The sequence below is a fragment of the Nansenia antarctica genome, assembly GCF_963989245.1.
Source record: "Nansenia antarctica genome assembly, chromosome: 4".
NCBI lineage: Eukaryota > Metazoa > Chordata > Actinopteri > Argentiniformes > Microstomatidae > Nansenia > Nansenia antarctica.
In genome coordinates this window covers 76,091,020-76,101,196 of record NC_137689.1, presented here as the reverse complement: position 1 = coordinate 76,101,196, position 10,177 = coordinate 76,091,020, and the positions used below count along the sequence as shown (strand labels likewise).

The following is a 10,177-nucleotide window of genomic DNA, read 5'->3' as shown; positions in this document are numbered from 1 at the left end:
TTTTTTTAAACTTTTTTTTTCTCTTTCCTAGCACCAGGGGAGCCACCCCTCCCAAATTTCGTTGTTTGGTACCTGTACTATAGCAATGACAATAAAGACCATTCATTCATTCATTCATTCATAAAACAGTTCCAGCAACTAAACTCAAGAGACAGCCTTCTGATTTACTGTGCAAGGCAGCGCAGGCCGAGCCCTCTCTCTATGAAGTCACGTGATTTACAAGAAGTCTGCAGCTGCACTACCTGCTTGTGGCCAGCAGGGGGCAGCGCTGTTTACAGTCATTTTATTATACCTGTCTAGCACCAGTAGTATTATTCAAACTGTGAAGTTAGTTTCGTTTGTGATATTTCTCCTGCGTATTTCCTCTTCGTCCATTTTACATTCCGTGTCGAGGAGCAATAAACTGTCCTCCAAAGTAAGTGATATTGTGTGTAAGTGTGTGTATGTGTGTAGACTGTAAGTGTGTGTAGGCTAGTGTTATTACATCATAGGTGTAACTCCATTTGCTGTGTTTGATATTGGATGTTGGTGTCAAATAATGAAGTGGAAAGGATGTGCGTGTTTTAAAGACACATTTGATCTAAAACAGTATGTATATATATATTTAAATAATTATAATATGTTATAGATGTTTATATTGTTGTAATTAAAATCTGAATTAGATTACATTAGATTAGATTAGATTAGATTCAACTTCATTAGATTAGATTAGATTCAACTTCATTGTCATTGCAGAGTACAAGGCCCAGACAACGCCCTCAGACCTTTGGCTGTGATCACCATTATGGGTAAGTTCTACATTTACATTTACATTTTGGGCATTTAGCAGACGCCTTATTCCAAAGCGATTTACAATCAATACATTTGAGTGCTAAGCATGTGAATCATCAGTCCACCATTCATGGCAGGAAGAGTAATCCAGCTCCGGCCCGGGGCCACTGATAGAAGGAAAAACCTTCTTCTGCCACCTTCTTCTAAAACCTATATAACCCTAAAGTTCTGTATACTGTCCAGTACTGGGTTAGGGTTATATAAGTTCTGTATACTGTCCAGTCCTGGGTTAGGGTTATATAAGTTCTGTATACTGTCCAGTCCTGGGTTAGGGTTATATAAGTTCTGTATACTGTCCAGTCCTGGGTTAGGGTTATATAAGTTCTGTATACTGTCCAGTACTGGGTTAGGGTTATATAAGTTCTGTATACTGTCCAGTACTGGGTTAGGGTTATATAAGTTCTGTATACTGTCCAGTCCTGGGTTAGGGTTATATAAGTTCTGTATACTGTCCAGTCCTGGGTTAGGGTTATATAAGTTCTGTATACTGTCCAGTCCTGGGTTAGGGTTATACACGTTCTGTATACTGTCCAGTACTGGGTTAGGGTTATATAAGTTCTGTATACTGTCCAGTCCTGGGTTAGGGTTATATAAGTTCTGTATACTGTCCAGTACTGGGTTAGGGTTATATAAGTTCTGTATACTGTCCAGTACTGGGTTAGGGTTATATAAGTTCTGTATACTGTCCAGTCCTGGGTTAGGGTTATACAAGTTCTGTATACTGTCCAGTCCTGGGTTAGGGTTATATAAGTTCTGTATACTGTCCAGTACTGGGTTAGGGTTATATAAGTTCTATATACTGTCCAGTACTGGGTTAGGGTTATATAAGTTCTGTATACTGTCCAGTACTGGGTTAGGGTTATATAAGTTCTGTATACTGTCCAGTACTGGGTTAGGGTTATATAAGTTCTGTATACTGTCCGTGTCCAGTACTGGGTTAGGGTTATATAAGTTCTGTATACTGTCCAGTCCTGGGTTAGGGTTATATACGTTCTGTATACTGTCCAGTACTGGGTTAGGGTTATATAAGTTCTGTATACTGTCCAGTCCTGGGTTCGGGTTATATAAGTTCTGTATACTGTCCAGTACTGGGTTAGGGTTATATAAGTTCTGTATACTGTCCAGTACTGGGTTAGGGTTATATAAGTTCTGTATACTGTCCAGTCCTGGGTTAGGGTTATATAAGTTCTGTATACTGTTCAGTACTGGGTTAGGGTTATATAAGTTCTGTATACTGTCCAGTACTCGGTTAGGGTTATATAAGTTCTGTATACTGTCCAGTACTGGGTTAGGGTTATATAAGTTCTGTATACTGTCCAGTACTGGGTTATTGGCTGTGCAAGGCAGCGCAGGCCGAGCCCTCTCTCTATGAAGTCACGTGATTTACAAGAAGTCTGCAGCTGCACTACCTGCTTGTGCCCAGCAGGGGGCAGCGCTGTTTACAGGCATTTTATTATAGCTGTCTAGCACCAGTATTATTCAAACTGTGAAGTTAGTTTCGTTTGTGATATTTCTCCTGCGTACTTCCTCTTCGTCCATTTTACATTCCGTGTCGAGGAGCAATAAACTATCCTCCAAAGTAAGTGATATTGTGTGTAAGTGTGTGTATGTGTGTAGACTATAGGGTTGAAGTCAGTGATATTGTGTGTAAGTGTGTGTATGTGTGTAGACTATAGGGTTGAAGTCAGTGATATTGTGTGTAAGTGTGTGTATGTGTGTAGGCTATAGGGTTGAAGTCAGTGATATTGTGTGTAAGTGTGTGTATGTGTGTAGGCTATAGGGTTGAAGTCAGTGATATTGTGTGTAAGTGTGTGTATGTGTGTAGGTTATAGTATTGAAGTCAGTGATATTGTGTGTAAGTGTGTGTATGTGTGTAGGCTATAGGGTTGAAGTCAGTGATATTGTGTGTAAGTGTGTGTATGTGTGTAGGCTATAGGGTTGAAGTCAGTGATATTGTGTGTAAGTGTGTGTAGGCTATAGGGTTGAAGTCAGTGATATTGTGTGTAAGTGTGTGTATGTGTGTAGACTAAAGGGTTGAAGTCAGTGATATTGTGTGTAAGTGTGTGTAGGCTATTGTTATTACATCATAGGTGTAACTCCATTTGCTGTGTTTGATATTGGATGTTGATGTCAAATAATGAAGTGGAAAGGATGTGCGTGTTTTAAAGACACATTTGATCTAAAACAGTATGTATATATATATTTAAATAATTATAATATGTTATAGATGTTTATATTGTTGTAATTAAAATCTGAATTAGATTACATTAGATTAGATTAGATTAGATTCAACTTCATTAGATTAGATTAGATTCAACTTCATTGTCATTGCAGAGTACAAGGCCCAGACAACGCCCTCAGACCTTTGGCTGTGATCACCATTATGGGTAAGTTCTACATTTACATTTACATTTTGGGCATTTAGCAGACGCCTTATTCCAAAGCGACTTACAATCAATACATTTGAGTGCTAAGCATGTGAATCATCAATCCACCATTCATGGCAGGAAGAGTAATCCAGCTCCGGCCCGGGGCCACTGATAGAAGGAGAAACCTTCTTCTACCACCTTCTTCTAAAACCTATATAACCCAAAAGTTCTGTATACTGTCCAGTCCTGGGTTAGGGTTATATAAGTTCTGTATACTGTCCAGTACTGGGTTAGATTTATATAAGTTCTGTATACTGTCCAGTACTGGGTTAGGGTTATATAAGTTCTGTATACTGTCCAGTACTGGGTTAGGGTTATATAAGTTCTGTATACTGTCCAGTACTGGGTTAGGGTTATATAAATTACGTTTTGGGTTCATACTTGTGGCACTTTTGAGTTCTGCACAGGCCGTGTGTGTCTTCAAGGCCTATAAGTTCTACTGAAGGTCTTTATGGTCTTCTGATTATTTGAGTGTTTGATAATGAGTCATTCCTTATTCTTATCAAGGCGCCTTGGCAGTCTGGTAGTTTCAGCCACAGGTTGTAGAATGTTTGTATTGACAGGCGTAGGTACAGGATCCGCGCGCGTCAGTTCCACGCAGTCTGTCTACACGCCACACACACGCCAGGTGCACGTAGGTAGAATATTGATAACTACATTAATAAACAATCTAGTTCCAATCGATCAACTTAACATATAGCCTACGTTTATCGATTCAGTGCAGGTGTGTTTGGTTTGTTTCTTGTTTCTTGTTTCTATCAGTGGTGTTGACACATAACCGGTGCAGGGGCTGTTATGTGTCACAGTGGCATTGCTGTTCCAAACTGCATGTTACTCCCAACTTGATATGACAGCTGAGCCCCTGAACATATAACCTTCCCATGTCCATGTCCCTCAGTGTCCATATCTCTCATGCAGGCTTTACCACAGGTTGACTCTCCGTTACACATGACAACCCTGCATCCTAGTGAATATGTGTAGAGTAGTGAGTACGCAGGTTATTGGTTGTGTTGTTACTACAAGGGAATAGAAGGTGTGCAGGTACTGTGATATGCAACCTGACAGATGAGTAGGTGTATACGTGAAAATCCCTTTAGGCCTAGATGTATATGCTCAGGTGTTGGTGATGACCAGAATTCTTTCAAATTCCCACACATGTAGGCTACAATGAAATGCACAAGAATGAATTGTGACAGTGATAATAAATGAGTTGACCATGAAGGAGAGAGCTCACTACACTACTGGTCAGTCCATCTTTTTGTACAATGTCTCTTTATTTGCATATGTATAATCTGTACTGTCATTCATTATCATTTATATAAGAAGTGAATCTGACCCTTTGACAAATCAGGATTACTCATATAGAAACTTACATATTTCTGAAAATAGCAACGTACAATGATGTGTACTCTATTTTCTCCTTAGGGCTTGTTTATCATATTGTACTTCTTCTACTTATTCAACTCTTTAATTACAGAATCAGGCTTTGCTCATTTTCACTCATCATTGGCAGTTGTGATCATGACATTGATCCAAACTATTTTTGTACTATTTACTGTCCACTAATCTGGGAGGAGGCTGCTGTTCCTGGTCGCTGTTCAGACTAATGAGTCACATGTGATCCTGGCTTCAGATTGGCTACATAGCACACTAGACTATGGCTACATAGTACACTAGACTATGGCTACATAGTACACTAGACTATGGCTACATAGTACACTAGACTATGGCTACATAGTACACTAGACTATGGCTACATAGTACACTAGACTATGGCTACATAGTACACTAGACTATGGCTACATAGTACACTAGACTATGGCTACATAGCACACTAGACTATGGCTACATAGTACACTAGACTATGGCTACATAGTACACTAGACTATGGCTACATAGCACACTAGACTATGGCTACATAGTACACTAGACTATGGCTACATAGCACACTAGACTATGGCTACATAGCACACTAGACCAGCGGTTCCCAAACTTTTTCAATCAGGCCCCCCTTGGGTAATTGGAAATATTTTCGAGCCCCCCCTAACCCGGTCCCCACCTAGATTTATATAATTAATTGTATAAAGTTGTACAAACATTACATTTTCTCTTCTAATAATAACAAGACACATATATCCAACTATAGTTTTATATTTTATTATGGGTTGAAAAGGAACATAAGTGCTTGGCAAATGATCCTGTGCCACTGAAATATTCAACATATCAACATTAACTAATTTCTACTGCATCACTATTCTTACTCTACACATTCCTATCACAATTACGATCAATGACGTGTGTGCTTGCTTTGCCTTGCAAATCTTCTCAAAGCGGGGTTGTTGTTTTGAGACTGCCACTCTCAGTTCATTCTCAATGTTCAACTTCGATCTGTATTTGCTTTTGATAGCAGCAACAGCAGAAAAGCCTATCTCACACAGGTACGATGTTGCAAAAGGCAGCAGTATTCCCACAGTTTTTTTTTTTTTATTAGTTTTTTTTATATTTCTGCGCCCCCCCTGCAGTACCCCCGCGCCCCACTAGGGGGGGCGCGCCCCACAGTTTGGGAAACGCTGCACTAGACTATGGCTACATAGCACACTAGACTATGGCTACATAGTACACTAGACTATGGCTACATAGCACACTAGACTATGGCTACATAGCACACTAGACTATGGCTACATAGTACACTAGACTATGGCTACATAGCACACTAGACTATGGCTACATAGTACACTAGACTATGGCTACATAGTACACTATGTGACTAGACTATGGCTACATAGTACACTAGACTATGGCTACTTAGTACACTAGACTATGGCTACATAGCACACTAGACTATGGCTACATAGTACACTAGACTATGGCTACATAGTACACTAGACTATGGCTACATAGTACACTAGACTATGGCTACATAGTACACTAGACTATGGCTACATAGTACACTAGACTATGGCTACATAGCACACTAGACTATGGCTACATAGTACACTAGACTATGGCTACATAGCACACTAGACTATGGCTACATAGTACACTAGACTATGGCTACATAGCACAATAGACTATGGCTACATAGCACACTAGACTATGGCTACATAGTACACTATACTATGGCTACATAGCACACTAGACTATGGCTACATAGTACACTAGACTATGTAGATGGACATGAAACAGCAGGTTGAGATCTCTCCATAGCCAGGCCTGACTGAAGAGAACAATGCAGTGATGTAGCAGTGATGTAACAGTGATGTAACAGTGATGTAACAGTGATGTAACAGTGATGTAACAGTGATGTAACAGTGATGTAGCAGTGATGTAGTAGTGATGTAGCAGTGATGTAACAGTGATGTAACAGTGATGTAACAGTGATGTAGCAGTGATGTAGCAGTGATGTAGTAGTGATGTAGCAGTGATGTAGCAGTGATGTAACAGTGATGTAACAGTGATGTAACAGTGATGTAGCAGTGATGTAGCAGTGATGTAGTAGTGATGTAACAGTGATGTAGCAGTGATGTAACAGTGATGTAGCAGTGATGTAGCAGTGATGTAACAGTGATGTAACAGTGATGTAGCAGTGATGTAGCAGTGATGTAGCAGTGATGTAACAGTGATGTAACAGTGATGTAACAGTGATGTAACAGTGATGTAACAGTGATGTAGCAGTGATGTAGCAGTGATGTAACAGTGATGTAACAGTGATGTAACAGTGGTGTAGCAGTGATGTAGCAGTGATGTAACAGTGATGTAACAGTGATGTAGCAGTGATGTAAAGCGCGGAATCAAAGCGGCCAAGGCAGACCACAGAGAGAAGATTGAGGAATGCCTCCTGAGCAACGACTCCAGGCGGATGTGGCAGGGGGTTCAGCAGATGACAAACTTCAGAGCCAACAGGCTCACAGCCGCAGAGGACGACCCCCTGCTGGCGGGAAAGCTGAACACCTTCTACGCCCGGTTAGACGAGGGGCGAACGGAGGTAACCGCAACACAAACACCACTCTCTCCAGCTCTCAGCAGCCTCACCCTCACAGAGCATGAAGTGAGACGCGTACTGAAGGCGGTGGACCCCAGGAAAGCCTCGGGGCCGGATGGCGTCCTGGGACGGGTGCTGAGAGACTGCGCCGACCAGCTGGCCGGGGTTTTCACCAACATCTTTAACCAGTCCCTGTCCCAGGCCACCGTCCCACCCTGCCTGAAAACCTCAACTATCATCCCAGTCCCGAAGAAAAGCACGGTGAGCTGCTTAAACGACTACCGCCCGGTGGCACTCACACCAATCATCATGAAGTGCTTCGAGAAACTAGTCCGGGCCCACATACTCACACGCCTCCCGCCCAACCTGGATCTATACCAGTTCGCCTACAGAGCCCACAGGTCCACAGAGGACGCCATCGTGACGACTCTCCATGCCACTCTATCCCACCTGGAGAGGGGAAACAGCTACGCGAGACTGCTCTTCGTGGACTTCAGCTCCGCCTTCAACACCATCCTTCCAGACAGGCTAGTGACCAAACTACTAGACCTGGGTCTATCACACTCTATATGTGCGTGGATCAAGGACTTCCTGACCGACCGCCCCCAGAGGGTGCGGGTGGGCCCCCACACCTCCACAGCCCTCAGACTCAGCACTGGGTCCCCCCAGGGCTGCGTGCTAAGCCCCATCCTCTACAACCTCTACACCTACGACTTCACCCCCGTCCACCCCAGCAACTCCATCGTAAAGTTTGCAGACGACACCACCGTGGTGGGATGTATGTCGGGGGGGGACGAGGCGGCGTACAGGGATGAGGTAGAGCAACTGAGCAAGCTGTGCAAGGTTAACAACCTGCTGCTGAACAAGTCAAAGACCCAGGAAATCATCGTAGACTTCAGGAGGAAAAAGTCCGAGATCCAGCCCCTGCTCATCGACGGAGAGAGCGTGGAGAGAGTCTCAACCCTCCGATTCCTGGGGACGCACATGCGGGATGACCTGACCTGGAAGGACAACACAAAAGGCACCATCAAGAGGGCACAACAGCGGCTATACACCCTGAGAGTCCTCAGGAAGGAACACAGCAAGCAGGAGATACTGGTGACCTTTTACCGCGGCGCAGTGGAGAGCATCCTCACCTACGGCATCTGCAACTGGTTCTCCAGCTGCACAACAGCGGAGAGAAATGCGCTACAGAGGGTCGTGAGAACAGCACAGAAGATCACCGGCGCCCCCCTCCCCTCTCTGGAAGAGCTGTACAACACACGCTGTCTCAGGAAGGCCTCCAAGATCTCCAGGGACCCGACCCACCCTGGGTACGTACACTTTACCAGGCTGCCCTCGAAAAGGCGGTTCAGGACCCTGGCCGCTAAGACAAACAGACTGAAGAACAGCTTCTACCACAGGGCCGTCCAGGCCCTGAACACAGCAAAGACCTAAGTTCTGGGCCCTGGACAATCTGGACGGATTGTATGGCAGCTGCTGGACTGAAAAAATCAGGTGTAGTGCTGAGGCACAAACATGTACATTTCAAGCCTGCAAACTGTGACACTTTAAATAACGTGAAACAATACTATTGTGCAATATGACAACCCTAGTCGTCTATCTGTACAGTATAGTACAGTGGATTGTGTACAAAGCCTTTATTTATGTAAACCAGCTCCTTCCCTTCTTGTGATTTTTTTTCAAAGTTTTAAAAAATTTTTTTTTTTTTTTTTTTTTCCTAACACCAGGGGAGCCACCCCTCCTAAATTTCGTTGTTTGGTACCTGTACTGTAGCAATGACAATAAAGTCCATTCATTCATTCATGTAGGGATGTAGCAGTGATGTAGTAGTGATGTAGTAGTGATGTAGTAGTGATGTAGCAGTGATGTAACAGTGATGTAACAGTGATGTAGCAGTGATGTAATAGTGATGTAGTAGTGATGTAGTAGTGATGTAGTAGTGATGTAGCAGTGATGTAGCAGTGATGTAACAGTGATGTAACAGTGATGTAGTAGTGATGTAGTAGTGATGTAACAGTGATGTAACAGTGATGTAGTAGTGATGTAGTAGTGATGTAGTAGTGATGTAACAGTGATGTAACAGTGATGTAACAGTGATGTAGCAGTGATGTAGTAGTGATGTAACAGTGATGTAACAGTGATGTAACAGTGATGTAACAGTGATGTAACAGTGATGTAGTAGTGATGTAACAGGGATGTAGCAGTGATGTAACAGTGATGTAGCAGTGATGTAGCAGTGATGTAGTAGTGATGTAGCAGTGATGTAGCAGTGATGTAACAGTGATGTAGTAGTGATGTAGCAGTGATGTAGCAGTGATGTAGTAGTGATGTAGCAGTGATGTAACAGTGATGTAACAGTGATGTAACAGTGATGTAGTAGGGATGTAGTAGTGATGTAGTAGTGATGTAACAGTGATGTAGCAGTGATGTAACAGTGATGTAGCAGTGATGTAACAGTGATGTAGCAGTGATGTAGCAGTGATGTAGCAGTGATGTAGCAGTGATGTAGCAGTGATGTAGCAGTGATGTAACAGTGATGTAGCAGTGATGTAACAGTGATGTAGCAGTGATGTAACAGTGATGTAACAGTGATGTAACAGTGATGTAGTAGTGATGTAGTAGTGATGTAACAGTGATGTAGCAGTGATGTAACAGTGATGTAACAGTGATGTAGCAGTGATGTAACAGTGATGTAGTAGTGATGTAGCAGTGATGTAGCAGTGATGTAGCAGTGATGTAACAGTGATGTAGTAGTGATGTAGTAGTGATGTAGCAGTGATGTAACAGTGATGTAGCAGTGATGTAGCAGTGATGTAACAGTGATGGAGCAGTGATGTAACAGTGATGTAACAGTGATGTAACAGTGATGTAGCAGTGATGTAACAGTGATGTAGCAGTGATGTAACAGTGATGTAACAGTGATGTAGCAGTG

The 10,177-nt window shown here is 42.7% G+C and overlaps 1 protein-coding gene across 1 annotated transcript in view; it reads left to right on the top strand.

The window, feature by feature from the left end:
* Positions 1 to 340: 340 nt before the first annotated feature.
* The window catches only part of LOC308156672 (uncharacterized protein), a gene marked incomplete at its 3' end in the record, with an annotated part of 47,674 nt that continues 37,837 nt past the window's right edge, over positions 341 to 10,177 (top strand). The window contains exons 1-3 of the mRNA XM_080530073.1: positions 341 to 415; positions 736 to 788; positions 3,166 to 3,218. The remainder of the gene's footprint in view (positions 416 to 735; positions 789 to 3,165; positions 3,219 to 10,177) is intronic.